At 39.7% G+C, this 26,720-nt stretch overlaps 1 protein-coding gene across 2 annotated transcripts in view; it reads right to left on the bottom strand.

Moving 5' to 3' along the window:
* B3GALT1 (beta-1,3-galactosyltransferase 1) overlaps positions 1-26,720 on the bottom strand; it is a 747,684-nt gene that overhangs the window by 53,035 nt on the left and 667,929 nt on the right. For both annotated transcript variants that reach the window (XM_069079721.1, XM_069079720.1), the window contains one exon: positions 17,479-17,629. The gene's annotated coding sequence lies outside the window, so the exon portion shown is untranslated. The remainder of the gene's footprint in view (positions 1-17,478; positions 17,630-26,720) is intronic.

Below are 26,720 nucleotides of genomic sequence, written 5' to 3'. Positions count from 1 at the left end.
AATTGAATGTAATTGTTCTATGCATGATAACTCTAACGTGGTTTTAAAGTGCCGAAGAACTATATAGAGATGTATATGATTGTCTTTCAAATTTATCTGTCATGGAAATTCAGGCTTTCAGTATGGCTTTGAGAACTTAGTAATAACTTTTCAAAATTGGATTGAGGTTTGACACATAAATTGTGTTGATAATGGTAAGGAAAATGAAAATATTTTTCCATTTTGAGGGTACCTGTCTGAAAATATTAAAGAGCAGAAGAGTTCATTTTATACTTGGACCCTCATGAATTTTTAAGGATTCTTATATCAGGTACAGGATTTAGTTAAGGATAGAAACAAGTGAAATATATAAATTGAATTTCTCTGAAGTTTCAACACTGAAGAACCAAATTTACAAAATTCTATCGTCAGAATTATCTAGGAACCTTTAGATTTGGAACTAGAGAAGAAGAGCCCCCTTTGGAGCTATCCTGAAAATAAAGCCTATTGTCCAAGAAAAGATACCTAGGGATCAGATAACTATATAAGACATCTCAGACTCAAAAAGCGATGATGAAATGGATATTGAAAATGGGTTACTAGGATATGAGGAGACAATGTTAGTTAACATAGTTGATAATTATTGTATTGTTTTGCATGCTTCATGTTTAAGTTTTCTTGGTTGCCTTGCTGACATGTAAATCTTTCTGCTCAAAACTCATCCATTGTGAACCCTATAAGTAATTTGATCTATACCTGACAATGTCTTTATGATTATGAAAAACTTCATTGTATTGTTTGAACCTACCCCTGCATGGCTGGGAAACTGGACCATCTCTATGTGCTTTTTAGAGATCCTTAACCATAGACCTATGTTATGCTGACCAGAAATTCAGATCCAAACATTTATACAAGAAGTTTTCTGATAATCTTCAACCCATATATTTCTAGGGGCCCTACCAGGTCCTTCTTACTACTCCAGCAGCTGTCGAACTTGTGGACATGTACTCCAGCATCATCTTAAGAAAGTCCCTGCTCCTGAGTGAATGGCAGAACCCTCCAGAAACCTCAAGATTTGTCTAGTATGGACTCAGAAGCAGCTGACATCCAGATGAGACATCTGTCCCAAGATTCTGGATGAGAGCTGAAGACACTGTCCTAGTTTTTTTTTTACCCCTCCCCTTTGGTTATGTGCCCAACCACCATGGTCCTGATACAAGTGTGTTTTGCATTCTCTCACTCTACATACTTTTCCCCCATCCACTCCTCTTTTCTGCTTGCAAGCAAACAATGACTAGCATTGATACCTGGGACACATTTCCCCATTAGGTCTCCTCAAGGAATCAACCCCTTGGGCAACATCTTGTCCTGGTCCAACTTGCCTCTCATGGCATCTTGGCTTATACCTGCCTCTTCTTTATTGGCCAGAAAGGTAGAGGTTCTTTCAGACCCCCTCCTTTAGCCAAAAGAAGGAAATGTCAAGATACAATAAGGACATAATCTGTTTTCCAGAGCTAAGGTTCAGTAAGTAAGCTGTGCCCTGATCGTGGCATAACAACAATCCTTTGTGCTCACCCTCTGGATGAACACTATTGTAGCTAAATCATCGAACTGATGGTCCCTGAGCTTGGGCAAGCACCAAAAGGCTTAAAGAGATATGAAGCCCTGCTGTGAATGGACTTTTTGTCACTAGACAACCTTGACTCACTGTTGCTGTTGTGTCTCACCACTGTCACTACACTACACTGTTTAACTCTTTGTCAAGTCACACATATATATAAATCAAGCTTTAGCCACACTAAAGCCCACTATGGGTGGGGCCCTGGCACATGCGTCCTTGCTTGCAAATCATTTCCCTCATTTCATAATTAAAGTTCTGTTTCATTCCTGACTGTCCTGTCTTTAGCCTGTTCTGTTTGGCTCTGGCCACCCACAGGTTAGAGGCCAGTTTGGTTTGGTAGATACCCTAGAATGGTCAACCTCTCTAAATCAGTTTCCTCATCTGTAATAGTAGCAGTTATTACAGATACAGATCAGAATGGCAGAACTGATCAAATGGGAACCTGCTAGAAAAGTTTATATTCATTTTCATGTCACTATGAGTTAGGGGCATGGACTGATCAATGTTACTTGGTATTAATAAGAGGAGATTACCCTTGAATAATCTCTTTGGAAGGCCTCTGCTTCTGAAGGCACAGACTTCCTAGGAGGTGACCTAGTAATATTTAACTGTGTGTTAATTGTTTAACAGCTATAGGAAAGTCAGGATGAACTCTTTGATTGAGTGACAGGGATATAACTACCATGGATTACAAGGATTTTGCATCAGGATGGCAACACAGGAGACTGAAGCATGTTTGCTCTCTCCAAAACACCAATGTGGGTGCTTATGCCTGTAGTGGTCACTCTGAACAGTATGGAACTATCACGGGACTGAAAAGTTGTAGAGGAGCCACTGTAGAAAGGATTGTGCACCCCATTAAATTGTTGTCCTGGGAAAAGATCACTTCCCTCACACCTACCCAGCTCCTGGACATCATCGCACCTATTGGACATCCATTGCTTTCATGGGACTTTCCTGGGGGTGGGGGGAAGGAAGTCTGCCTTCCTCCTACTGACAAGACAACATAACCACACATTTCCAAAGTGGACTGCCTCATGTGCCAGTGCCACATGGGACACCTGGGATTAACTGAAGGAGCAATGGAAAGGGTAGCATTCATCAGCTTTGGGGCGTCCCTGGAACCACAGTTTCTCCCTGAGTCCCTCAATTGATTTGCCTCAGGTTCTAGAATTCCCAATTGCAGCTCAATTGAGTGATAAACAGAACAGAAGTAAATGATGGACAAATAAAACTGAAGTAGAACTTCTTAGCTCATTACACACACACTTATGTATACATGTATTTGTATAGATATATACAAATACATGTATATATACATGTATACATGCGTATGTTAGTATATTGCTTATAGACATTTTGAACTTTTTAAATGCATGGTTCTCTGTAGGTGGAGATACCTAATACATATAGGATTTCAAAATGTTTGTAAGTGGAATGAATGAAGAAGGTTTACTACTTTGTTTTACAGATAGAAAGTAGGGGTATAAGTATGTGGGAGATAGATGAATAGATAGATACATAAATAGATAGATAGAGACAGAGACAGACAGAGAAAGAGAGACAGAGACACACAGAGAAAAATCATCTGTGATCCAAGTCAAAACAGCAGGTGCCATCTGAGCTAGGACCTAGGTATCTAGCTGATTCTAGGACATATTATCTTTGTGAAAACAGAAAGCACTTTTTTCACACTTGGGGTTCAGCCACATTAGAAATCTTATACCATTCTTCCCTCCCTCCCCAAACAAACAATATAATCATAGTATCTAGAGCTGGTCCAGCCCATTATGGGGATCATCATAAGATGTTACTATCCCTCTCTGTATCTCTCTTTGTTTCTATTTTATGTCTCTCTGCCTCTCTGTCTCTATCTCTGCCTCTCTCTCTTTCCCTGTCTTTTTTTTTTTTCCTTCAAAGTCAAGGCTCCCTCCATTTGCTCCTACATGTTTAAGTAGTAGCCTACTGTGCACACATTTACTCAGAAAACTATTGTGTGCCTAAAGCTTCATGATCCCAGAGGGAGCTAACCTTTTGCAGATGTGATTAGTCTATAAAGGTGCCATACCCATAATGACACCATTGCAGCTTCCTGGCTACCTTTGTGGATTTTTCTTAGACCTTTAGAACAAGGCCAGAGCAAACTTTTACACTGGGATGGTTGATATCTACTTAGGAATCAATGTTTATTTAATCATAGACTCCAACTTAGGGTAATAATAATAATGATGATGATAATGACAATATATGGTGCAGGAGATTTTCAAACCCGACTCCAAAAAAATCAGTCTAGCTTATTTCAAGTCAATGCTGAACTGTAAGATTCCAGAGTTAGAAAGTAAGACTGCTTAGGAGGCCATTTTGTTTGGCCAACTGCTCCCAGGAAGGCTATATTGTGATACTCTTCAGATTTATGACATTCCTCTGTTTCGGTGTTTGATCATTCTTACAGTAAAGAAGTTGTTTTTCATAAAAAAATAATAATACTGATAACAGCTAACATTTTTATAGTTGCTTACTATGTGCCAGACACTATAAATGCTTTACAAATAATATCTTGCTTGATCCTCACAAAACCCTTTGAGGTAGGTGCTATTATCTCCATTTTACAGATGAGGAAACCGAGGCAATGCGGGTTAAATGACTTGCCCAGGGTCACATAGCTGGTAAGTGTCTGAGACTGAATTTGAATTCAGTTCTTCCTGATTCCAAACTCGGAGGTCTATACGCTGAGCCTCCTAGCTGCTTCATATTTAGCTCAAATCATCTTTTTCAGCAGTTTAAGCCCATGGCCTTCTCATTCTGTGTGAAGATTGAAAAAAGCCAGTTAATAACCTCTTTGCAATGGGCATTTATGTGAGGACAGGTGGTCAAACAGGTCTTCAACTTTTCTTTCTACAGATCAAATAATCCCCTGAAGAGTTAGTCTTACTGTGTGTGATTAGCTTTTTGGATAATAGATTTGGAGCTGGAAGGGATCTAAAAAGCCACTGAATCCACCACCCTCATTTTACAGACCTGGAAACTAAGGCACAGAGTCTGACTAAGGTCACACAGCTAGTGACTTTTTGAGGTGGGATTTGAACTCAGCTCACTCCTGACACTAACTTTGTAACTTATTCACTATACCACACTGCCTCTCCAAACAATTCCTGGGAGTGACAGGATAGAAATCCAGACCCCTAAAAGACACTGTAATTGTGGAATAGTGGGAAAGGCATTGGGTTTGCAGTCAGGAAGAGATCTGAGTTCAAATTTTGACTCTTCCACTTAGCAGTTTCATAACTTTTGGCTTCCCACCTTGGACTTCAATTTCTTCACGTAGAGATGAGGGAATGGGGCTGTTCCTTACAGCTCTAGTCTTCTCAGATGCCTTTTGATTTGCAAGTAGAGGAGATTACAAGGAGAAGTGGGCTAGTAAGATGTTCTTCATATGAACATTTTCTTTGCACTGTTCAGTATGAAAACAATTCAGTGATCTCACCACATTTTGTCCAGAGTTTTACTTTTTTTTTCATCAGAGCCCTTGATCCTTTGCCCTTTGCTTTGGACAAATTAATTCTCCAGCATGTGACCTCAGGGTGCACGGGCTGTGTGGGAGACCTGCCATCTGCCATGAAGTTCAGTCTCTAAGCCATAGGCTTGAAGGAAACTGTATTTCAGGGATGAGGCAGCCAGGAAGAGAAGGGGAATGGGTTTATTTTAACTCTCCATGAACAACAACAGCAGGAGCAAATCCAGGGGCTGGCAGGGAGATGAAGCTAAGTGCCAAACTATCACTAAAATTTGCATAATGTGTAATATAAGGTGTTGATTCATCTCCTATAAACAGGGGAGTCTGGCAAGGGGAGGAAGAATTACAAATCAACCCTTCCCCAACCCTTAAGAAACTGATCACCCAGAGGATAGAGCCTTTCTTCCCTGTTAGGCTTACTTGCTCTCTCTACTTAGCCAAATGACTAATGGTGATAGCCTTACTTCTGCTGTGGGCCTATAATGGTGCCATATGTTGCCTCCTCCCTAGCAAAAAGAATGAATGGATATCAGGAAGGCTGCGGATTTGTTCCCTTTTGTAAGTGTAGCTGCTGTAATGCAACCCTTCTCCACCCCCTAAACTAGGGCTTTTCTTTTGTAGATTGGCTAGTTGGACATTTGTTCATAAAATGTTATGCTATTAGAAATGAATAGTTTTGCGTTAATGTGATTGTTAAGTAATTGATTTTCTAATAGGCTATTTACTAGAGCTTGGGTATTCATCATACGGATTGAGCTTTTAGAAATAGGGTATATAGTGTTGTGAATGCATGTAATGGTTTTTGCAAAAGAGGAATGAAGCCCCAGTCCTTCCATTTTAGGGAAAGTCCTAACCTTTTAGAAAACTGCACTGATAAGTGTCTCAGGTGGCAGGCAGAGTTAGAAAGGGGAACACTATCAACATTTGTTACTGCAGCAGCTTCAAAACCTGCGTCCATCCTTGGTGTCCAATTATTTCTCGACAGTGGGAACATGCTGTGTGTCTTGATGAATTTTGTCTGGGACTGAGGGTAGAACTCTGGGTTCTGTACAATGCTCTGACCCTGTTTGACCACGTGCAAGTAACTAACAAGATCTTATTTTCCATGTCTGTAAAATGCCACAGTGTTAATATACCGTGTTTCCCCGATAATAAGACCTATCCCGAAAATAAGCCCTCCCCTTACTGTGTAAGATTCCTCTAAAATAAGCCCTCCCCGAAAATAAGCCCTATTGAGATTGCTACTGTAGTGAAGGTGATCCCCTGCGCTACACGCTACATTATGGTACCCTCTGTATGCAGCGTCTCCCCCCCCCGAAACGCACACCGCGCTCCGAGCTGCATCCAATCAGAGCTGCAGCAGTGAGCGCGTCATCCTGTTCTTCCCCAGTGATTTGCTTATTGAATAAAGGTACATTTTTTTGTTCACATTTACCTGTTTATTAAAATTGCTGTCAATGTTCATTAAAATAAGCCCTCCCCTGAAAATAAGCCCTCTGGTGTTTTTCTGTCCAAAAAATTTAATAAGACAGTGTCTTGTTATCGGGGAAACACGGTACCACATTCTTGAATTATTTGTTCCTTTATGCATTGTTGTTGTTCAATTGTTTCAGTCTTCTTTGACTCTTCATGACCCTACTTTGGGGTTTTCTTGGCAAAGGTATGGAGTGATTTGCCATTTACTTCTCTAGCTCATCTTACAGATGAGGAAACTGAGGCAAACAAGGTTAAGTGACTTGCCCAAGGTCATACAGCTAATGTCTGAGGCCAGATTTAACTCAAGAAGATGAGTCTTCCTGACTTCAGGCCACTGCTCTATCCTTTGTGCTACCCAACTGCCCTTCTTTATACATACTTCATATTAATAGTTCACAACCATCAGGGATTAACCTCATGTAGAATGAATCCTGTTCTCAATTTCAGAAAAAGTTCTGCTGTCAATGACGTCTGCTTTCATGGAAAATTGGCCTTTTTGCTGGCGCTCTCTGCACAATCTTTTTTTCCTTGCCCCACGGCCTTGGTACCACAAGAGCTCAACACTGCTCACTTCACCTTCTTTGCTCTCCCCACTCCTATCATTTTACTTGTTTCTCCACTTCCCTCTTCCAACTCTCACTTTCCTGGTGACTCCATCCTCTTACTCTCTTACCTTTCCCACAAAGCATTTAGAACCAAATTTCTGAATTTGAAAATTACACCTGAGTATTTAAAAATATTCAGAATACTGAATAAGTGACTTTAGCATTGTATGTATTCCAAAAATGCAGAGTTGAGGAGAAAGCCAATGAATGCACAATTTAAAGTATAATTACATAGTAATTACTCAATTTTGCATGTGCACATGTAATACTCTCTATGGGTTACAGTCGACAGATGCCATAGCAGATGTACTTCAGCTAAAGGAGAATGTCCATTAGTTATATCAGCATCTGGGCTTATTATCTTCAACAGTGTAGGATATGTAGCACCTAAAAGGTACTACTAAACCATATATGATGAAGGATCCCAAGTCATCACTCAAACATGTACAGATGTACATTGATAAGTATATATGTAGCATGGGGGAATTGGCCAATGGAAGTCAGTCTTTGGAGTATTTAAAGATATTACCCTCCCTTCCTTCTCCCTTTCAGGCTGGTCAACCTTATGGAAACTTGAAGGGAGTGGATTGGTTTCCAGTCATGTGTGAGTGAGTATGTGTGATGACAAAAAGCCTTCTAATTGACCACAGAGTTGGAAGGACAGATGCCTCAGGGATTGCTGAACCAGATCTGAGTGGAAATTCACCCTTTTCTCACTCTATTCTCCTTAGTAACTGAGAGCATGGAGGACTACTTGGGTTGGTCCTAAGAGTTGGGTGGCAACTTCCACTCAGCATGGTATCTGTGAGCATACGGTCACTTTCATTTCTTTGTGTTTATTCTTTCCTGATCATAGGCAAAAGGATATTCTGAGATAGAAGTGTCCAGAAGACCTTGCGAGTTTGGGAAATCCAGAAGCCCTATCAGAGGTCTCATCAGTGGTCACAGCTAATGGAGGTAATAACAGTGGCCACTGTAATATGACTAGCTGATGACAATGGAAACATATATAGAAAGATATGTAAAGAGATTATCCAAGGATGCAGTTTTAGAAAATATAATGCCCTGAAATAGGTAGAATAACTGGCTATGGGAAATTAGTACAGATACTCAGAGTCCAGCAAAGAGTTATTCCTAAAGGGAACTTTATGGGCACTACATAAAAGGTGAAAAATACTTCCAGGGCCTAGACATGTGCCTCACTATTACCATACTTTATATTTGTGCCCCCCTCCCTTTCCCATGGATTCTGAGTGTATTCTGAGTGATTAGACCTCCAGAATTTTGGGGAAAATGGTATATAACAACTATTCTTACTATGTTTTTCCTCAGCAAATCTCTTTTCTAAAAGCTAATACAGTCAACTGGTTTATTATTAATGGATAGCACTCTAGTGGGGGTTCAGGAACACCAGTACTAAGACCACAGCTCCTAGAACCCTAACAGAGGATAATATACTTGTCCTTCAGGGAAACAAACCTGTAAGTGCAAGTGCATATTGGGGGAATAGCCCAGAGGGAATGCTCCAAATATATTCAGAGGTTTCCTTTTAAAGGATCCCAATGAATAATTGACCTTTAAAGATACCTATGTGTACAACTGATTGACCAACTGATTCACAGGTAAAGCACTGATAATGAAATTTAGAGCTCAGAAATCTATTCATTTTACAAACAAAGATAATGAAATTCAGAGATATTAAGTGACTTGGTCAGTGTCCTATAGCTAATAAATGAATAACAAAGCTTAAAGTAAAACTGAGGTGCCCTGATCACAGACTAGTGCACTTTCCATTCCAATCCACTTCACTCCTCTTCACTCCACTCATCCCTACTCCATTAGACTCCACTCTTCCCCAACCCACTCCTCTCCACTCCTTTCCATTCTATTTCAATCTTTCCCACTCTACTCCACTCCTCTCCACACCACTTTTTCCCTCTCAAATCCACTCATCTCCAATCTAATCCCCTCCTCTCCTTTCCATTCCACTTTTCTCCTCTCGACTCCATTCCTTTCCAACTAATTTCTCCCCTCCTCTGCACTCCACTCCTCTCCAATCCAATTCAATTCATTCCAGTGGAAACTTATTAAGTAGTCCCTCTGCCAATATAGAAAGATAAATCCTCTACAACTTAGGAGTTGATTTGATGAATGCTATGACCAAAAATAATTCATTATTTGATGGCTCACCTTCTAGAAAGTGACGAACCTCTTGGCATATAACATCTGTCCTCAGATATCAGATATATTGTCTGTGCCTAGGCTTCTTTTGGAAGGCCTTTCAGATTGATATGACCTGTCAAAGCTTATACTCTACTCTCAAAACCTTCAAGATGCCAGGGCCACTTCCATGCTATAGTAAGGAGGCATTGGAAGAGGCTTCCTTCCCTTGCCACATGCTGCTTCTTCAGACTTTAGACTCTGTCTCCCCACTTGGAATTATAGCACTTGTGTAACAATCATTCTGCTAACTGGGGACCCTCCCTGGCCATATCCCCTTACTGACCAGATCCTTGATGTCCATGTGGTCTAACTGTAGAAATATCCTTGTTTCTACTCAAGGCCCAGGTAACAGAAACAAAATAAAGGAGAGCTGGGTCTTGACTATGGTGCCTGAGGGCATACTTAGAAGCCTAAGAGAAGTAACACTATGTTGTTGGTAAGGCTATTAAATGCCCATTTTACTAACACGATGTGACCTGTATTCATCACATTTTTTTCCCTGGGCATTTTACTCGTTTGGAGCAAATTTCTCTAGAAGAACTGTATTCATTAACCCACAAGGCAGTTCAGCACAAATTGGACATATGCCATTGTTGTCTGGTGGGTAACCTTTGCTTTTACCAATGATTTGAGAAGCCATTCTGTAGTGATTGAGAAAATGGAACCTGTGAGTGGGAAATCACAATTGCTGAAGGATCTCACATAGGCACCGACTGCCTATTAGACATTTCAATCTGAATATGTCAGAAACATCTCAAACTCATCCAAAACTGGCAGAGCCAAGATAGTGGAGTAGAAGCAGGAAATTGCATGAGCTCCCACACCAACCACCTCCAATACCTGTAAAATATGACTCTAAACAAATTGTAGAGCAACAGTACCCACAAAGTGACAGAGAGAGACAAATCTTCCACTGAAGGCAGCCTGGCAGGCTGATAGGAAGGGTCTATTGCACCAAGTTGGGAGCCGAGCACAGTCCTGTGTGAGCCATGTGGGCCCAGACCTGGGGTGGCCCTGACCAGTGGCCTAGAATGGCCTAAGTAGACTTCAGGAGAGTGAATCACCAGCAGCTGTGGAGGTTTCCAAACTTCTCAACCCATAAACACCAAAGAGAAAATAAAAGGTCAGTGGGGAACTCTGTTGGAACTGGGTGATGCAAGAGCATGGTCCAGACCCTCCCCTGGGAGCAAGAGAGATGGTGGAGGTGTGGCAGCTGCAGCTGCTGCCATGTGGCTGCCTCCAGAGGTCCTGGCCTGGAGATCGTAGGGGAACCAAATGACCATTCAGAGGGTAATCACTCTTGCTTTGACCTACTTGGATCTGGGTCTGTGTCTTGGGCAGTGGTCCTGGGGTGAGAAACGCTAGTTTTCTAGAGCTTGTGGTGATTATGGAGAGGGTGCCCTCCTCAGACCTCTGACAACATTTGCAAAAATACCTGTGATTTGGGATACAACTCTTTCCACTCTGGAATCAGAGTTCTACCATGGAAAAGAGCTCAAAAGTCAAGTAATTCTCTGGCAAGATGAGCAAGCAGAGGAAGCACAATTAGATCATATAATCCTTTTTTGGGAACAAAGAGGATCAAAACATGGAACCAGAATAAGTCAACAAAGTTGAAACTCCTGCATCAAAAGCTTCCAAGAAAAATATGAATTGGTTACAGGTCATGGAAGAGCTCAAGAAGAATTTTGAAAATGAAGTAGGAGAAGTGGAGGGAAAATTGGGAAGAGAAATGAGAATGATGCAAGAAAATTATGAAAAGCAAGTCAACAGCCTGATAAAGGAGACCCCCCAAAATACTGAAGAAAATAGCACATTAAAAAAGAGACTAACTCAAACATCAAAAGAGGCCAAAAAGCCAATGAGGAGAAGAATGCCTTAAAAAGCCAAATTGGACAGATGAAAAAGGAATTTGAAAAACTCACTGAAGAGAATGATTCCTTCAAAATTAGATTGGAACAAATGGAAGCTAATGACTTTATGAGAAACCGAGATACTATAAAACAGATCCAAACAAATGAAAAAAATAGAAGGCAATGTGAAATATCTCATTGGAAAAACCACTGACCTGGAAAATAGACCTAGGAGAGAGAATTTAAAAATTATTGGACTGAAAACTGATGATCAAAAAAAAAGAGCCTAGAAATCATCCTTCAAGAAATTCTCAAGGAAAATCATCCTGACATCCTAGAACCAGAGGGCAAAATAGAAATTGAAAAACTTCACTGATAGCCTCTTGAAAAAGATCCCAAAAAGAAAACTCCTAGGACTATCACAGACAGATTCCAGAGCTCCCACGTCAAGGAGAAAATATTACAAGCTGTCAGGAAGAAACAATTTGAGTATTATAGAAACACAATCAGGATAACACAAGATCTAGTAGTTTCTACATTAAGGGATTGCAGGGCTTGGAATGTGATATTCTGGAGGTCAAAGGAACTAGGATTAAAACGAAGAATCACCTACCCAGCAAAACTACGTATAATGCTTCAGGGGAAAATATGGTTATTCAATGGAATAGAGGACTTTCAACCATTCGTGATGAAAAACCAGAGTTGAATAGAAAATTTGACATTCAGATAAAAGAAACAAGAGAAGCATGAGAAGGTAAACAGGAAAAAGAAATCATAAGGAACTTGTTAAAGTTGAACTATTTACGTTTCTACATGGAAAAAACAATAATTGTAACTCGAGACTTTTCTCAGTATGAGGATAGTTGAAGGGAATATATATGTATATAGGAGGGTTTATGATTGTATAAGTACATATGTGAGTGTGTGTATTATGTCTGTACATTTATACATTATCAGAGGGCACAGTATCAGTTGAATAGGAAGGGATGCTATCAGAAAAATAAAATTAAGAGGTGATTGATGAATATAATGAGAGGAGAAAGGGAGAGATAGAATAGGGTAACTTATCTCACATAAAAGAGGCAAGAGAAAACTGTTACAATGGTGGGGAAGAACAGGAAGGTGAAAGGCAATGGGTCAACCTGACTCTCATTGAATTTGGCTTAATATGGGGATAACATACACACTCAATTGGGTATCTTACCCTACAGGAAAGTAGGGAGGAAGGGGATAAAAGGGGGTATGATAGAAGGGAGGGCAGATTGGGTGAGATGGTAGTTAAAAGCAAACACTTTTGAAAACAGATAGAGTCAGAGTAGAAAATAGTGTAAGTGGGGGATGGGATAGAATGGAGGGAAATACAGTTAGTCTTTCACATTATATCTACTGTGGAAACATTTTGCATAACTTCACATGTACAACCTATGTTGAATTACTTATCTTCCCAGTGCGGGTGGGTGAGGAGGGAAGAAGGGAAAGACTCTGGAAATCAAAATTTTAAAAACAAATGTTAAAAAAATGGTTTTTTACATGCAACTAGGAAATAAGATATACAGGCACTGGGGTATAGAAATCCATCTTGCCCTTCTAGAAAGTTAGAAGGGGGATGGGTGGGATATAAGAGAGAGCAGATTGGGGGAAGGGGTATTCAGTAGACTTGCTATTTTGGGGTGGTGGTTAGGGGAAAGATGGGGGGAATATCTGTAATTCAAAATCTTGTGGAAATGAATGTTGAAAACTAAAAATAAAAAAATAAAAAAAACCTCATCCAAACCCCACAAACTTCCTTTTCCCAGATTTCCCTATTTCTATCAAAGGTATCATGATTTTCCTAGTCTCCCAGGTTTGTGACCTCAGTAAAATCCTTGATTTTTTATTTTCCTTCAAATATCTGATCAGTTACCAAATCTTGTTTCTATCTTCATGACATTTCTCTCATCTGATCCCTTTTCTCTGCTCTAATAAACCACCAACTTAGTTCACCTTTCACCTAGGTTATTGTAGTGATCTCCTAATTGGTCTCTTGCTTCAAATCTCTTTCCACTCTAGTCCAATCCTCCACACAGCTACCAAAGTGATTTTCCTTAATTGCAGATTTGACCACATCATTCTCCTACTCAATCAACTCCATTGGCTCCCTATTGCCTTCAGGATAAACTATAAATGCTTCTGCCTTGCATTTAAAGCACTTTGCAATATGGTTTCAACCTATCTTTCCAGCCTTATTATACATTATTCTCTTTCCCACACTTTTAGGATCCAGCCAAATTGGTTTATTTCTCACGTAGGATTCTCCATCTTCTTTTTTCTGCACTGGCAGTCTGTCATACCTGGAAAGCTTTACCTCACCATACCACCACCTTCTATATGAAGCCTTGCTTGATCCCCCCAAACCCTCAACTTCTAGGACCCTCCTCCTTCTCCTGCTCCCCTCATGGTAAAATAGAAAAAGCACTTACTCTAAAATCAGACATGCCTATGTTTAAACTCTGCCTCTGATGCTTATTACCAGTGTGACCACATGAAAGGCACTACTTCATCTCCTCAGGTCTCAGTTTCATCATGTGTAAAATGAGGAGGTTTGGTCATATGACCTCTATATTACTTCCATTTCTAGATCTATGAATCCTTCCCTTCTTTTCTCGTTTGCCTCTCTGTCCCTATTTTTCTGAATTCCAAAATAAAATCAAGATAGTTTTAAATTCTTTTACGGTATGGCTTATTTATACTTCTTTTTCCGTTAATAAGCAATAAATATAATCCCTCCCATTGTTAGGAGAAGCTCAAGCATTAATGCAAAGATATAAAATAATTAGAGGGTGTGCAGGATGTGAATTTTAATGTCATGGAAAACTCTTTTTTCAATACTGTGCTAATTATAGGTTGAGGCTGAATAAATGGAAACTATACAATTAACATAGCATGGCTCATTACAACCAGTTCTGAGTTAAGGCTCTTTTTGAATACATATAGCTTTAGTATTAATGATGATCTATCATTATTGACAGTGTGTATCATTCATAGCTACCCCTAGAGATCTTTTGGGTACATGAGGCTTAAGAACTTGCGTGACTGATCTGGCGATTGTCTTCTTATCCCTCACTCCTTGCTGTACACCATATAATATGGTGCCCCTGGCCTTCTTGGGGTTCCTCACAAAAAAACATTCATTTCTAGACTCTGGGCATTTTCACTGGCTGTTTCCCATGGATTGGAATACTCTCTCTCCTCATCTCTGCCTTCTGGCTTCACTGGTTCCCTTCAAGACTCAGCTAGAACTCCAGGAAGCCTTTCCCTGCCCCTCTTAATGCTTGTGCCTTCCCTTTGTTGATTGTCTCCCACTTATCCTGTATATGTCTGGTGTGTACAGAGTTGGTTTTTTTGTGTTACCTTCACTAGTAGACAGTGAACTCTGTGAGAGTTCTATAGGAGATGGATTTTGCCTTTCTTGGTATTCCTAGCTCTTGGCACAGCACCTGGCATGTAGTAGGTGCTTTATAATAGTTAGTTAATTGACTGACCCAAGGGGAGGCTCTGACCTCAATGAAAGCCTACTAAAACTGGCTTCAGAATGGATTTGCCATGAGGGTTCCACGTTGTAATAACTGTGGATAGTTTGAGGGCTAAAGTCAAGAAAGTAGTAGCTTAGCAGTCAAATCTCCAGAGGACTGACTCAGTTCTTTTCTCTTTCCAAGTAAGATAAAGTACTTATCATGCACTTTACTTTATGCTGAGGGTGTTAGACTTTTTGGATTCCCTCCTCTCCCTACCTGTCTTCCCTTACCTCTAGTAAGATCATAACTACCAAAACCCATTTTTCCTCTCTTAGCATTAAGCATTCTATGACATTTCCCATAAAAGCAAGGATTTCTTTCCCCTCTGCATTCTCTGAAAGAATTTTTGAAATTATTCTGAATAACCCCAAAGCTCCTCAACTTCTGGGTTCAAATACTGCTTCAGAAAAGTCTTAATTTGCTGTGGGCAAGTCCCTCAAACTCTCTGGCTTCAGTTTTATCATCTGCAAAATGGAAAGATTGGAATAACTGAACTCTAAATTTTCCTCCAAGACAATTTATGACCTAAAAATGTGATTATTATAATCTATAATTATATAGTAATATGATATATAATTATATTATTATTATTATTATTATATCTCATTCAAATGCAAAGTCATCTAGGTTGACTATCTACCCTGGGCCCTAGCATATTGAAAGAGGGGCATCTGGATCTTTGGATCACAGGTCTTGGCCAAGAAGGGATCTCAGAGCCATCGGGTATTTTCTCTAGCCATCTCTTGTGCCTGGTATACTCTTCTCACTCTGCTCAGACTACTGACCTCCCTGGCTTTCTTTAAGTCCCAACTAAATCTTACATTCTATAGGAAGCCTTCCCCAACCCTCTTAATGTCAGTGCCTTCCCTCTGTTAATTATTTCCTGTTTCTTCTGTATATAACTTGCTTTGTATATTTTTGCTTGCATGTTGTCTTCTCCATTATATTGTAAACTCCTTGAGGACAGGGATTGTCTTTTGCCTCTTTTTGTTTCCTTAGCTTAGTTCAATGCTTGCATAGAGTAGGCATTTAGTAAATGTTTGATTGATAAATAGAAAAAAAGTGCTTTGAAACTATAAAGCAGTATATAAATAGAATAAATAAATAAATAAATAAAGCCACATAGTCTAGATGTCATGAATTTACAGATCTGAAAGGGACTTTGGATAATCCAGTTTTCTTGTTTTACATTTAACAAAACATTCACAAAATTTAAGTGACTTTCTCAAGGTCACATTGCAATTTAGTAGCAGAACTAGGATTACAATATAGCTCTCCTCTCAAGAGTTCCTATTCCATTCATTATACCACATACTCCTAGAAAGGTTAAAATCATGTTAATTCATGACCTTTTTCATATGCATGTATGCATGAGCACATACACACATACAGGTATATATGCACATATGCATATATATATATATAAATACATATGTATTTACATACTGTGAAGGCATGTATCTATGTACATGCATAGATTGGTGTGTGTGTATGTGTATGCATATATGGTCTAGATCTATAATTTCATTGTTATTAGGAACTCCTGGTGAGAAAATGCCCTCTAGCAGTGCAGACCAGCAACTGTTCCATACTTTATAGTCTTAGAAATGTACCTGAGGATACTGAGAGGCCAAGTAATTTAAATTATATTCTTAATATATGAGTCAGGGGCTGAACTTGAGCCCAGGTCTTCCTGATGCTGGTCCCACTCTATCCACTACTTCAGTCTGCTTCTTAGACTGTGGTATTTAGGAAGGGATGTCCTAGAGTCTGCTTCTTTGAACTTGCTGAAAGCCAATTGTGAAATTTTTAGCATGAGTTTTTATAATTTGAAAATTGACAAACCTGTAAAGCAGGGCCTAATTTGTTTTAATTGTCTAGACTGAAGAAAGTGATGGAGAAAAATGTTAATAATGTAAATTATACTTCGATGTGTGTCTTGCTTTCTTGGAAGGCCAGTTGTTAACTATTTACTACAAAACTCTCTATTTAGCGTAATTCAAATGCAAAGGAGAAGTTAACGGATAAAGGGGGGGTATGGAACCTACAATCTGCTTTTTATTGGTTTAAATTTCAGCATTTCACATATTTGACAATGGGCTCATCTATTTTTTTTGAAGCTTTCAGTACATAAAACATTCTTTTCAACTTAAATAAGAATGATCAAAGTACAGTAGCTTCCAGAACAAGGTTATTACATCAAGGATGATTTCCAAATCAATTAGATGTAACCCTGGAGAAATCAAATCTAGCCAGAAGTCCTTGACAAAGAAGGCTCCCCCCTCCCCCCCTTCCCCCTTTCTTTTCAAATCCTGAGTATTTCATTCTAAGTAGTGATAAAAGAGGCCATACCTAAAATCAGTCAAAAGTTTCATGGGCAACTGCCTGAATAAATCAAGAGAAAATTCAGAATCTATTGAAATATACAATTTTTCCTGTGATCATTAAGTTAAAAAGGCTTTTATTCCAAGGCCCTAGATACACCTGCTATGTCAACATCCAAGAAAAGAAAGGATCTCTTTTGCTTCTCCTTGCTCCTTACCCTACCCACTATTCTTTTGGAAGGCTGAACTTAAATGGTTTCTGATTCTAGGGAATGAATCCTTTTCTCAATGGAAGACCATGTAAATTGACCAGAGCAATCTGATCCTACCTGTTTTACGGAGCATGTCATGTCCTCTTTCTTCTCACTTTTTGTGTTGTATACAAAGTTCAGTTTTCATCTGCTGGGAGTTAAGAATAACTCTGGAGAGGACTTACAGGAGATTGCCAGGAGATGTTGTTACTCAGTGCACAGGTGAATCCTAAAGGGCCGAAATAGAGAAAACCTTGAGAACAAATGAAATTACTAAAATCTGAAAAAGTAAGTACAGAATCCTGTTACCTAAAAAAATTGGTCATTGGGCATATACATGTGACTATGGATGAAAAAAGATTAGACAAAGAGAGCAAAGGATCAGAGAATTAAAAAGGATTGTAGAGCTCATATAATCTAAGCGATCCCATTCATCAGATTCATCTATTAAGTTCATAGAAGATGTAACATAGTGTTCATGCATTCATCCATTTATTCACTCATCCATCCAACCATCCATCCATCCATCCATCCATCCATCCATCCATCCATCCATCCATCCATCCATCCTTTAATTAATTAATATCACTTCCAGAGCATCAAGATAGCCCTGATTCTCATGGTCAAGTCAACACTTTATCAGATATTCAGAAAATTCACTCATTAAGTATCTTTTGAGAACCTACCATGTGCTGGGGACAATGCTAGTTTCTGTAACGGACACAGAGATGAATAAAGTACAATTACTATCTCATGGAATTTACAGTCTAGTAGCTATTAAGTTATCACTATTGGTATGTATTGGTATGGTGCTTTGCTGGGAGTGGCATAAGGAAGTAGTGAGAATATGGGATAGACCCTAGTTATGAATAAATGAGATCTGCTAGGATCTCCTTGCTGCTTCTAATCTCAATTCAATTCAAAAAATATTTACAGAACACCTACTATGTGCCAGGCATCATGTCACCTTCTCAGGGTACATTAGAATATGTGATTCTTGAAGGGGGCAACTTTTGTTGCTTTGTTGCTTTTCTTTATACCTCCAGTTTTTAGCATAGTGGCTGGCACATAGTACATAATAAATGCTTATAGACCGACAAAAACAAAATATCCTCTTTGCTCAAGGTGCTTACATCCTTGAGGGTGTGGTAGTGGGGGACACTGATGAACACCAAGGAAAGCAGACAAGGCCTGCTATGCCTCCTGATGGGATGAAGTAGATAATATAGAGCCCAATATTTGTTCCTTAACCTTCTTGTCCATCTTGACAACTAAATCAAAATAATGGTTAAGTTTCACATTCAAATAGCATCTCTAGGTTTACAAAGCATTATCTTCATTCTATAAGATAGGGAGTACAAATTTTTGTATATTTGTACAAATATAGTACAAATTATTTTATAGATTATATTTAGTTCAGTTCAAGAAGCATTTATTGAATACTTACTATGTGCCAGTCACTGTGCTGGTTCCAGAGATACAAAAAGAAAAACAAAACAGTCTCTACCTTCAAGGAACTGACATTTTGGAGAAAAACTATGTATACAGATAAATAAATACAAAGTAATTTCAGGGAAGAAGGAGAAAGGTAAAGGAACAAACATGAACTAAGCACCTACTACGTGCCCAATACCATGATAAGTGCTTTATAAATATTGTCTCATTTGATCCTTGCAACAATCCTGGAAGGTAGATGCTATTATTGTCCTTATTTTACACTGGGGAAACTGAGGTAGACAGTGATGTTCCCAGTGTTATACATCTAGTAAGTGTCTGAGGTCACATTTGAACTCAGGTCTTCCTAACTCCAGATCTAGCAATTTATCCACTGTCTTAACTAGTTACTCTAGGGAAACATTAACAACTGGAGAAATTAAAAAAGGATTTTTGTAGTAAGAGACACTGTGTTTTGAGAGAAGGTAGGGGATTCTTTGAGGTGAATTAGGTGTGGTCATTAGGAAGAAGTGCATTACAAGCATAGGGGATGGCTTTTGGAAAGGCATGGAAGTGGTAAGTTTGACTATTGAAGAAACTGAGGTTACATTTTATTTTCTTGGCATATGATCCATTGCAATTGCAACTCAAGTTTTGCATTTACTCAAATAAAACTCTAGCTCCTGCCTTAGGGCTGTGTTGGGAAGTGAATTCACCACATCTAGTCAGCACCAATCTCTTGACCACACTATCTTCCTGTCATGATACAGTGGAGGGTATGTCTCTGCTCCAACCCCTCCCCCCCCAAGTCTTTCTACTTCTTGGAATAAACATAATTGATTATGCCCATTACTTTTGGAAAGGGCACACCATTTCATTATCCTATGTCTTAACTCACTGTCTCTGTAACTTAGCCCTTTACTGATTATCACTCTCCTGGATGTGTTGTCTGCCTCTATTAGAATGTAAGGGAAAGTTAGGTGGAACAGTAGATAGAACACTGGGCCTAGAATTAGAAAGACTCATCTTCAAGAATTCAAATCCAGCCTTAGACACTTACTAGCTGTGTGACCCTGGGCAAGTCACTTAACCCTGTTTGCCTCAGCTTCTTTATCTGTAAAATGAGATGGAGAAGGAAATGGCAAACCCACTCCAGTATCTCTGCCAAGAAAAACCCCAAATGAGGTCATAAAGAGTCAGACATGACTGTATAACTTTAGAGTATAAGCTCCTTGAGGGCAAGGACCATCTCCTTTTTGTATTGGTATCTCCAGTCCTTGGCACATAGTCCTCACTTAAATACTTTTCATCAAGTGACTGCCTATAGATATACAACTAGAAAGTGTGAGACTCAGTTCTTATGCACAGGTCTCCTGGAATTGAAGTCTACTGCTCTTTTACTACTGCCATGTCATACTTCAAATACCAAATTAATTAGGTGTCATTACTCTTGGTGGACTATGGACCTTTAAGGAGATGCTGAATTATTTTCCTTCACTGGTAAAAACAAAGCTGCTATTGTTCAGTTATGTTTGACTCTTCATGACCCCCTTTGGGGTTTTCTTAGCAAAGATATTGGAGTGGTTTGCCATTTCCTTCCCCAACTTATTTTACAGATGAGGAAACTGTGGCAAACAGGGTTAAATGACTTGCCCAGGGTCACACAGCTAGTAAGTATCTGAGGCTGGATTTGAACTTGGGTCTCCCTGACTCCAGCCTAGTGCACTATCCATTGTGCCACCTAGCTGCCCCACAAAAGCAAAGCAAATGAATCTCAAAGCAAGTTGCCAAACACATCTATAAGGTCAATAATTTCTCACCATTAACTACAAGTTCAACTCTGAGGCAAACTTTTTGCACACTAGAAGTGCCTGGCTAGTCAATTTTCACAATGTGCAAGACCTTCCACCAACACTCATCTCCTCTCCTTCTAAATGTCAGTGAATGAGTTTCAGTAGTGGCAATATTCGCTGACCCTGCAAATACAGCCACTGAATTTTTACTTTATAGCACATAAAAATAGGACTTTCTCAGTCTTATTGAATTTTAGATACAAGATAACAATTTTATGACCTTTTATACTAAACATTTAAAGATCAGCATAGAAGGACCAAACAATGGCCAAAAGAACCCTTGGGAAAAAAGCTGTGAAAAAGTGATGTAGTAAACTCTATGTCAACAGGTGGATTCTCTGTTTGGCTTAATAATAATAGCTGACATTTCTTTTTATTTATTTCTTTTTAACATTAGTGTTTATTTTCAAATGAACCAAAATCTACCTTCTCTCCCATGTCACCCCATCTGAATTGAAAAAAAGTAGAAAAACAAAGCCCCTATAATAAATACTTATAGTTGAGTAAAACAAATCACCACAATGGCTTGTCTAAAACACACACATACAAACACACACACCCCCCATACCACACACACCATGCAGTTAGTCATTATGATGAGTAGAGTTCCTACGTCTTTCACACATGTTTATCTTTACTGTGTTGTTTTAATTATATAAATTATTCTCCTGGTATTGCTCACTTCACTCTGCCTCAGTTCATGAAAGTCTTCCCAGACTTCTCTGAAAACATCCCCTTCATCATTTCTTACAGTACCATAGAATCCCATCACATTCATATGCTATATCTTTAACCATTCCCCAATTGATGTTTTCCAGGTCTTTGCCACTACAAATAAGACCTACCATTTCACAGGATCACTGAATTTTGGAGTTGGAAGGGACCTCCTTAGCTATCTTGTCCAATTCTTACCAGGAAGGAATCCTAGCTGTGACATATGTGACAAAATGATCATTCAGTCTTCTAATGCAGGGGAACCCACCTCTCCCAAGGTAACTCATTACACTTTTGAATAGCTCTAATTGTTTTTATTTGGAGGTAGATAAGGTAGTTCAGTAAATAGAGCTTGGAGTCAGGAAGACCTGAGTTCAAAGCCAGCCTCAGACACTTACTAGGTGTGTGATCTTGGATAAATCACTTAACCCTGTTTGCCTATGAGGCAGCTGGGTGGCTCAGTGGATAGAGCACTGGACCTGGAGACTGGCAGACCTGAGTTCAGATCTGGCTAGAATCCTGAGAAGTGTTAACTTGTTTGCTTTTTTAATTTTATGGATGCTGACAAAGATGATTCCTGTTCTTTTGCTAGAAAAGTGAGCAGGGATTACAAAGAGTCAGCATGGCTTCGTCAAGAACAGGCCAAGCCAAGGTACATTTACTTCCTTTTTTGACAGTTATTAAGCCTGTAGATAAGGAAAATGTGATAGACCTAGTTTACTAGATTTCAGCAGAGTAGGGGCAGCTAGGTGGCACCATGGATAGAACACTGGGCTTAGAGTCAGGAAGACTCATCTTCATGAGTCCAAATCTGACCTCGGACCCTTACTAGCTGCATAAGCAAGTCACTTAACCCTGTTTGCCTCAGTTCCTCATATGTAAAATGAACTGTAGAAGGAAATGGCAAACTATTCCAGTATCTTTGCCAAGAAAACCCCATGGACAGTATGAGAGTTCACAGGGTCATGAAGAGTTATATATGACTGAACAACATTTGTTTTTCTTTATATCAAACCTAAATTAACCTCTTTGCTACTTCCAGCCATTGATCTTGGTTCTGCTCCCTTGGGCCAAAAGGCATAATACCTCTTTCATATCACAAACCTTCAAATACTTGAATGTGGTTCTCATGTAGCTCACCCCCTCCCTCACCTCGCCCCCACCTTAGTCTTCTGTTCTCCACACTAAGCACTCCTAATTTCTTCATCTGATCCTCGGATGACATGAACTCAAGGCTTTTCATCCCCCTTGTTGCCCTCTTCTGCATGCTCTCCAGCTTACCAATGTTCTCCTTAGCTGGGGTGCCTAGAACTGAGCACAATACTCTAGATTCAGCCTGGCCAGGGCAGCAACTATTACTTACGCTAGGAAGATAAGCCTCTGTACAGCAGCCAAAGATCCCTTTGCATTTGGGGGCTTCCACATCACACTGCTGAATCTTGAAGGCCATGAAAACCCTCAGATCTTTCTCAGATAAACCCCTCTCTAATCTTGCCCTCTCCGATCTTGTACCTGTGAAGCCACCTTCTTTGAAACCTAGTGTAAGACTTTATGTTTATCCCTTTTGCATTTCATCTTATTAGATTCATCCCAGTGCTCTCTTTAGCCTGTCAAGATCTTTTCAAATTCTGATTTTTGTCATCCAGTGTGTTAGCTGGCCTTCTCAGCTTTGTGTCATCTGAACATTTGATGGGCATGTTGTCTGTGCCTTTATCTAAGTCACTGATAAGAATGTCAAATAGCACAGGACCAAGCACATATTCCTGGAGCTCTCCATTGGAGATTTTTGGGCAAGTTAACATTGAGGCTTTAATGACTCCTCTGTTGAGACATTCAGCCAGTTCCAAATTCATCTCATCGAGTCCATATTTGTCCATTTCTCTCACAAGAAGAGTGGGAGATATTTTATTAAATACTCCACCATTGTTGTCAATCACTTCCGACTTTCCATGACCCCATTTTGGGGTTTTCTTGGCAAAGATGCTGGAGTGGTTTGCCACTTCTTTTCCAGCTCATTTTACGGAGGAGGAACTGAGGTAAACAGGGTTAAGTGACTTGCCCGGGGTCACAAAGTTAGGGTCCGAGGCCAGATTTGAACTCATGAAGATGAGTCTTAATGATTCTAGGCCCAGTGCTCTATCCATGGTGCCACCTAGCTGCCCCAAATACTCTGCTAAAATCTAGTAAACTAGGTCTATTGCATTCTCCTTATTAATAATTGTCAGAAAAACAAGTAGATTAACTTGGCCTGGCTTGTTCTTGATGAAACCATGCTGACTCTTTGTAATATCTGCTCCGTTTTCTAGCAGAAAAACAGGAATGGAACCCATCATCTTTGTTAGCATCCATAAAACTAAAAAAGCAAACAAATAACCCTTTCTGGCTGCCATGCAAGATTCTGTCCAGATCTAGGACTCCTACATTCATCCATCTCACAAATATTTATTGAATGCCTACTGCTGCCCTAGATGCCATGAGGGATACAGAGAGGCACTCTTGCTTCCAGAGGGTTTACAATCTAATTGGAGAGACAGAATGAAAGCATATCAAAAAGTCAAATACTGTAAGACAGGGGTGGGGAACTTGCAGCCTTGAGGTCAAATGTGGCCTTCTAGGTCCTTGGGTGCCACCTTTTAACTGAGTCCAAGTTTTATAGAACAAATTGTTTTATTAAGGGGATTTGTTCTGTCAAGTTTGGATTTGGTCAAAGGCCTGCACTTGAGGGCCTAAAGGGCCATGTGTGGTCTTGAGGCCTAGAGCTCCCCGCCCCTGGTATAAGATGACAGTCTCTTGTTCCATATTCAAGAGATTTAATTTCTGTGCAGAAAATACCATACCTAGAGGGGATTTTCTTAAGTTTCATGAAGCTGTGGATAGTCATGTGAAGAGTCTGAGAAGAGACAGATAGCTTCTCTTCCCCTCAGATGTGGGAGGGCAAAATCTCACTGCCTTCTGACACACAGCCATGGCTTTCCCAATCCTTCCTAATTCTGATGCCATCTCTTCCTTATTTATTTCCAGTTTTTCTGATATATAGCTTGTTTATGTGTATTTGCTTGCTTGTTGTCTCTCCCATTAGCTTATGGGCTCTTTGAGGACAGGGACTGTCTCTTTTTCTCCCTAGTAGTTAGTGTTGTCTTTAGCATGTAGTAGTCACTTAATAAATGTTTGACTGACTGAGGTAGTATAGTAAGCATAAGAGAAAGGATGCAAAGATCTGAGTTCAGGTTCAGCCTCCTCACCATTACTCTTTGCTTTACTTTGGAAGGTAGCTTTGATGAAGCAGGTTTGGAGTCAGTTGTTCAGTCGTTTCAGTCATGTCCAACTCTTCATGACCCAATTTGGGATTTTCTCAGCAAAGATACTGGAGTGGTCTGCCATTTCCTTCTCCAGATCATTTTATAGATGAGGAAACTGAGGCAAACATGGTTAGGGGACTTGCTCAGGCTCACATAGCTAGTAAGTGTCTGAGGCCTGATTTGAACTCAGGAAGATGAGTCTTCCTAATACCAGGTCTAGCACTCTAACCACTGCACCTTCTCGCTGCCCCAGTAAGGGAAAGGATGAAGAAAACAATTAGCTTCTTGGAGTCATATCTTAAAAGTGAAACCTCATTATTTAAGGTAAAAGCACTAAGACTTCTCAGAACATAAGAACAGTCATTTGAATTCAAATGTTAGTCCAAACATACATTTTAGAGCCAAAGAAAAAAGCATATTTTTTGAAATGTTATTAGGGATAGTTAGCATAAGTGTGCCTTTCTGTTTGTGCAGGTAATTGAGAGTTGACTGCCTAAGTTTTGTTTTCCCAGAGAATTAGTCTAGCCTTAAAATTAGCCACCCACTCTTTCATGTAAGTAATCATTTATGCCAGGCCTTGAAGCTTCTGCTGAATTGCTCTGCAATAACGTCAGTGACAGAGGGGGCTTGTACAACCGCAGTGGAATTCATATCATTGACTGTTTGTACTAAGGAGTCAGTGGAAATAGATTTGACTCATCATAGTTTTCTAAGTTTCTCAATCTTGCCACTGACAGAATTTGTACCATGAAACTCTCACACATTTTAAATGTTAGAATTTTGTGTGTGACTCACTTTTGGTCCTGGATTGTGTGTGACTTGCTTGTCTAGACTTTGAGTCCCAAAGGATGGGGGTCAATTGTGAAGCACCTCTGATTTGTCCATTTAACAAATTAAAAGCTAAAAGTGGTGGTCCATTAGGAAAGCAAATAGAGGTAATAGCTGATCTATAATTAGTTAATGAGTATTGGAGCAGGAACAGAAGGCTCTTGGGTCTTCAGCTTTTAGTAGTAATGAACCTTACTTTCTAAGCCTTCAAAACTACTCTTCCTTATCTTTCTTTCTCTGTGGAGCGGTAGAGGGTCTGTGTAAATGCACTATGACTCCTCCATTCATCCATCCAACAAATATTTATTGAATGCCTACTGTTGCCCTAGATGCTATGAAGGATGCAGAGAGGCATTCTTGCTTTCAGAGTGTTTACAATCAAATTGGAGAGGCAGAATGTAAGCACATCAAAAAGTCAAATAGTTTATAATATCTCTTCATAGTTCTCAGGGGTGGGGAACTGGAGGCCTCCCAGGTACATGTGGCTTGGAGGTCACAGGTTCTCCACTCTCCTGTTTAGTTTCTATGTATGTTTGTATGTATGTATGTATGTATGTATGTATGTATGTATCTATCTATCTATCTATCGTTTATATAGTTTAGATCTCTTGTTCCTTATGCAAGAGATTTAACTTCTATGCAGACAAATACTGTGTCTAGAGGGGATTTTCTCAGTTTCCATGAAGCTGGGCACCGTCTGAGAGGAGACAACTTCCCTTCCCCCTCATGGGTGGGAGGGAAAAATGCTAAAGGAAGAGTGAAGTTTCAGATTTTTGATGCTTTATTGCCCCCTATGTATGAGTATTGCTGATGTGCCTTCATTTAATGCACACTTATGGCATGGCAGGAATGGAACATGCCATTGAAGAGGATATAAGATTTTGGCCTCTGCCTGCCAGGTCCTTATTGTTACCTGGGTAGACCAGGTATATGATGTAATGTGCATTAAATGAAGGGTTATCACACTTTCAAACCACAATAATAGCCTGGAGGTAGCTAGAGAATTTAACTCTCTTCTTTAGCAATATACCTTCCAGTATGGAAGGGAATGAGGAGCTGTCCACCTCTCCTTTTCCAGACCCTCCCGATATAGCATTAGCTAATAACTGGCATTTATGTAGCACTTTAAAGTTTTGCAAAGCATTTGTGATAGTAATGGCAATTAAAGATTCCCCTGTATTGGCTTGGTTTT

The sequence above is a fragment of the Petaurus breviceps genome, unplaced genomic scaffold, assembly GCF_028583685.1.
Source record: "Petaurus breviceps papuanus isolate PSGF00001 unplaced genomic scaffold, PetGlider_PUasm1.0 91133, whole genome shotgun sequence".
Lineage (NCBI taxonomy): Eukaryota > Metazoa > Chordata > Mammalia > Diprotodontia > Petauridae > Petaurus > Petaurus breviceps.
The sequence above is the reverse complement of the archived record's forward strand: the minus strand, read 5'-3'. Positions and strand labels throughout refer to the sequence as shown.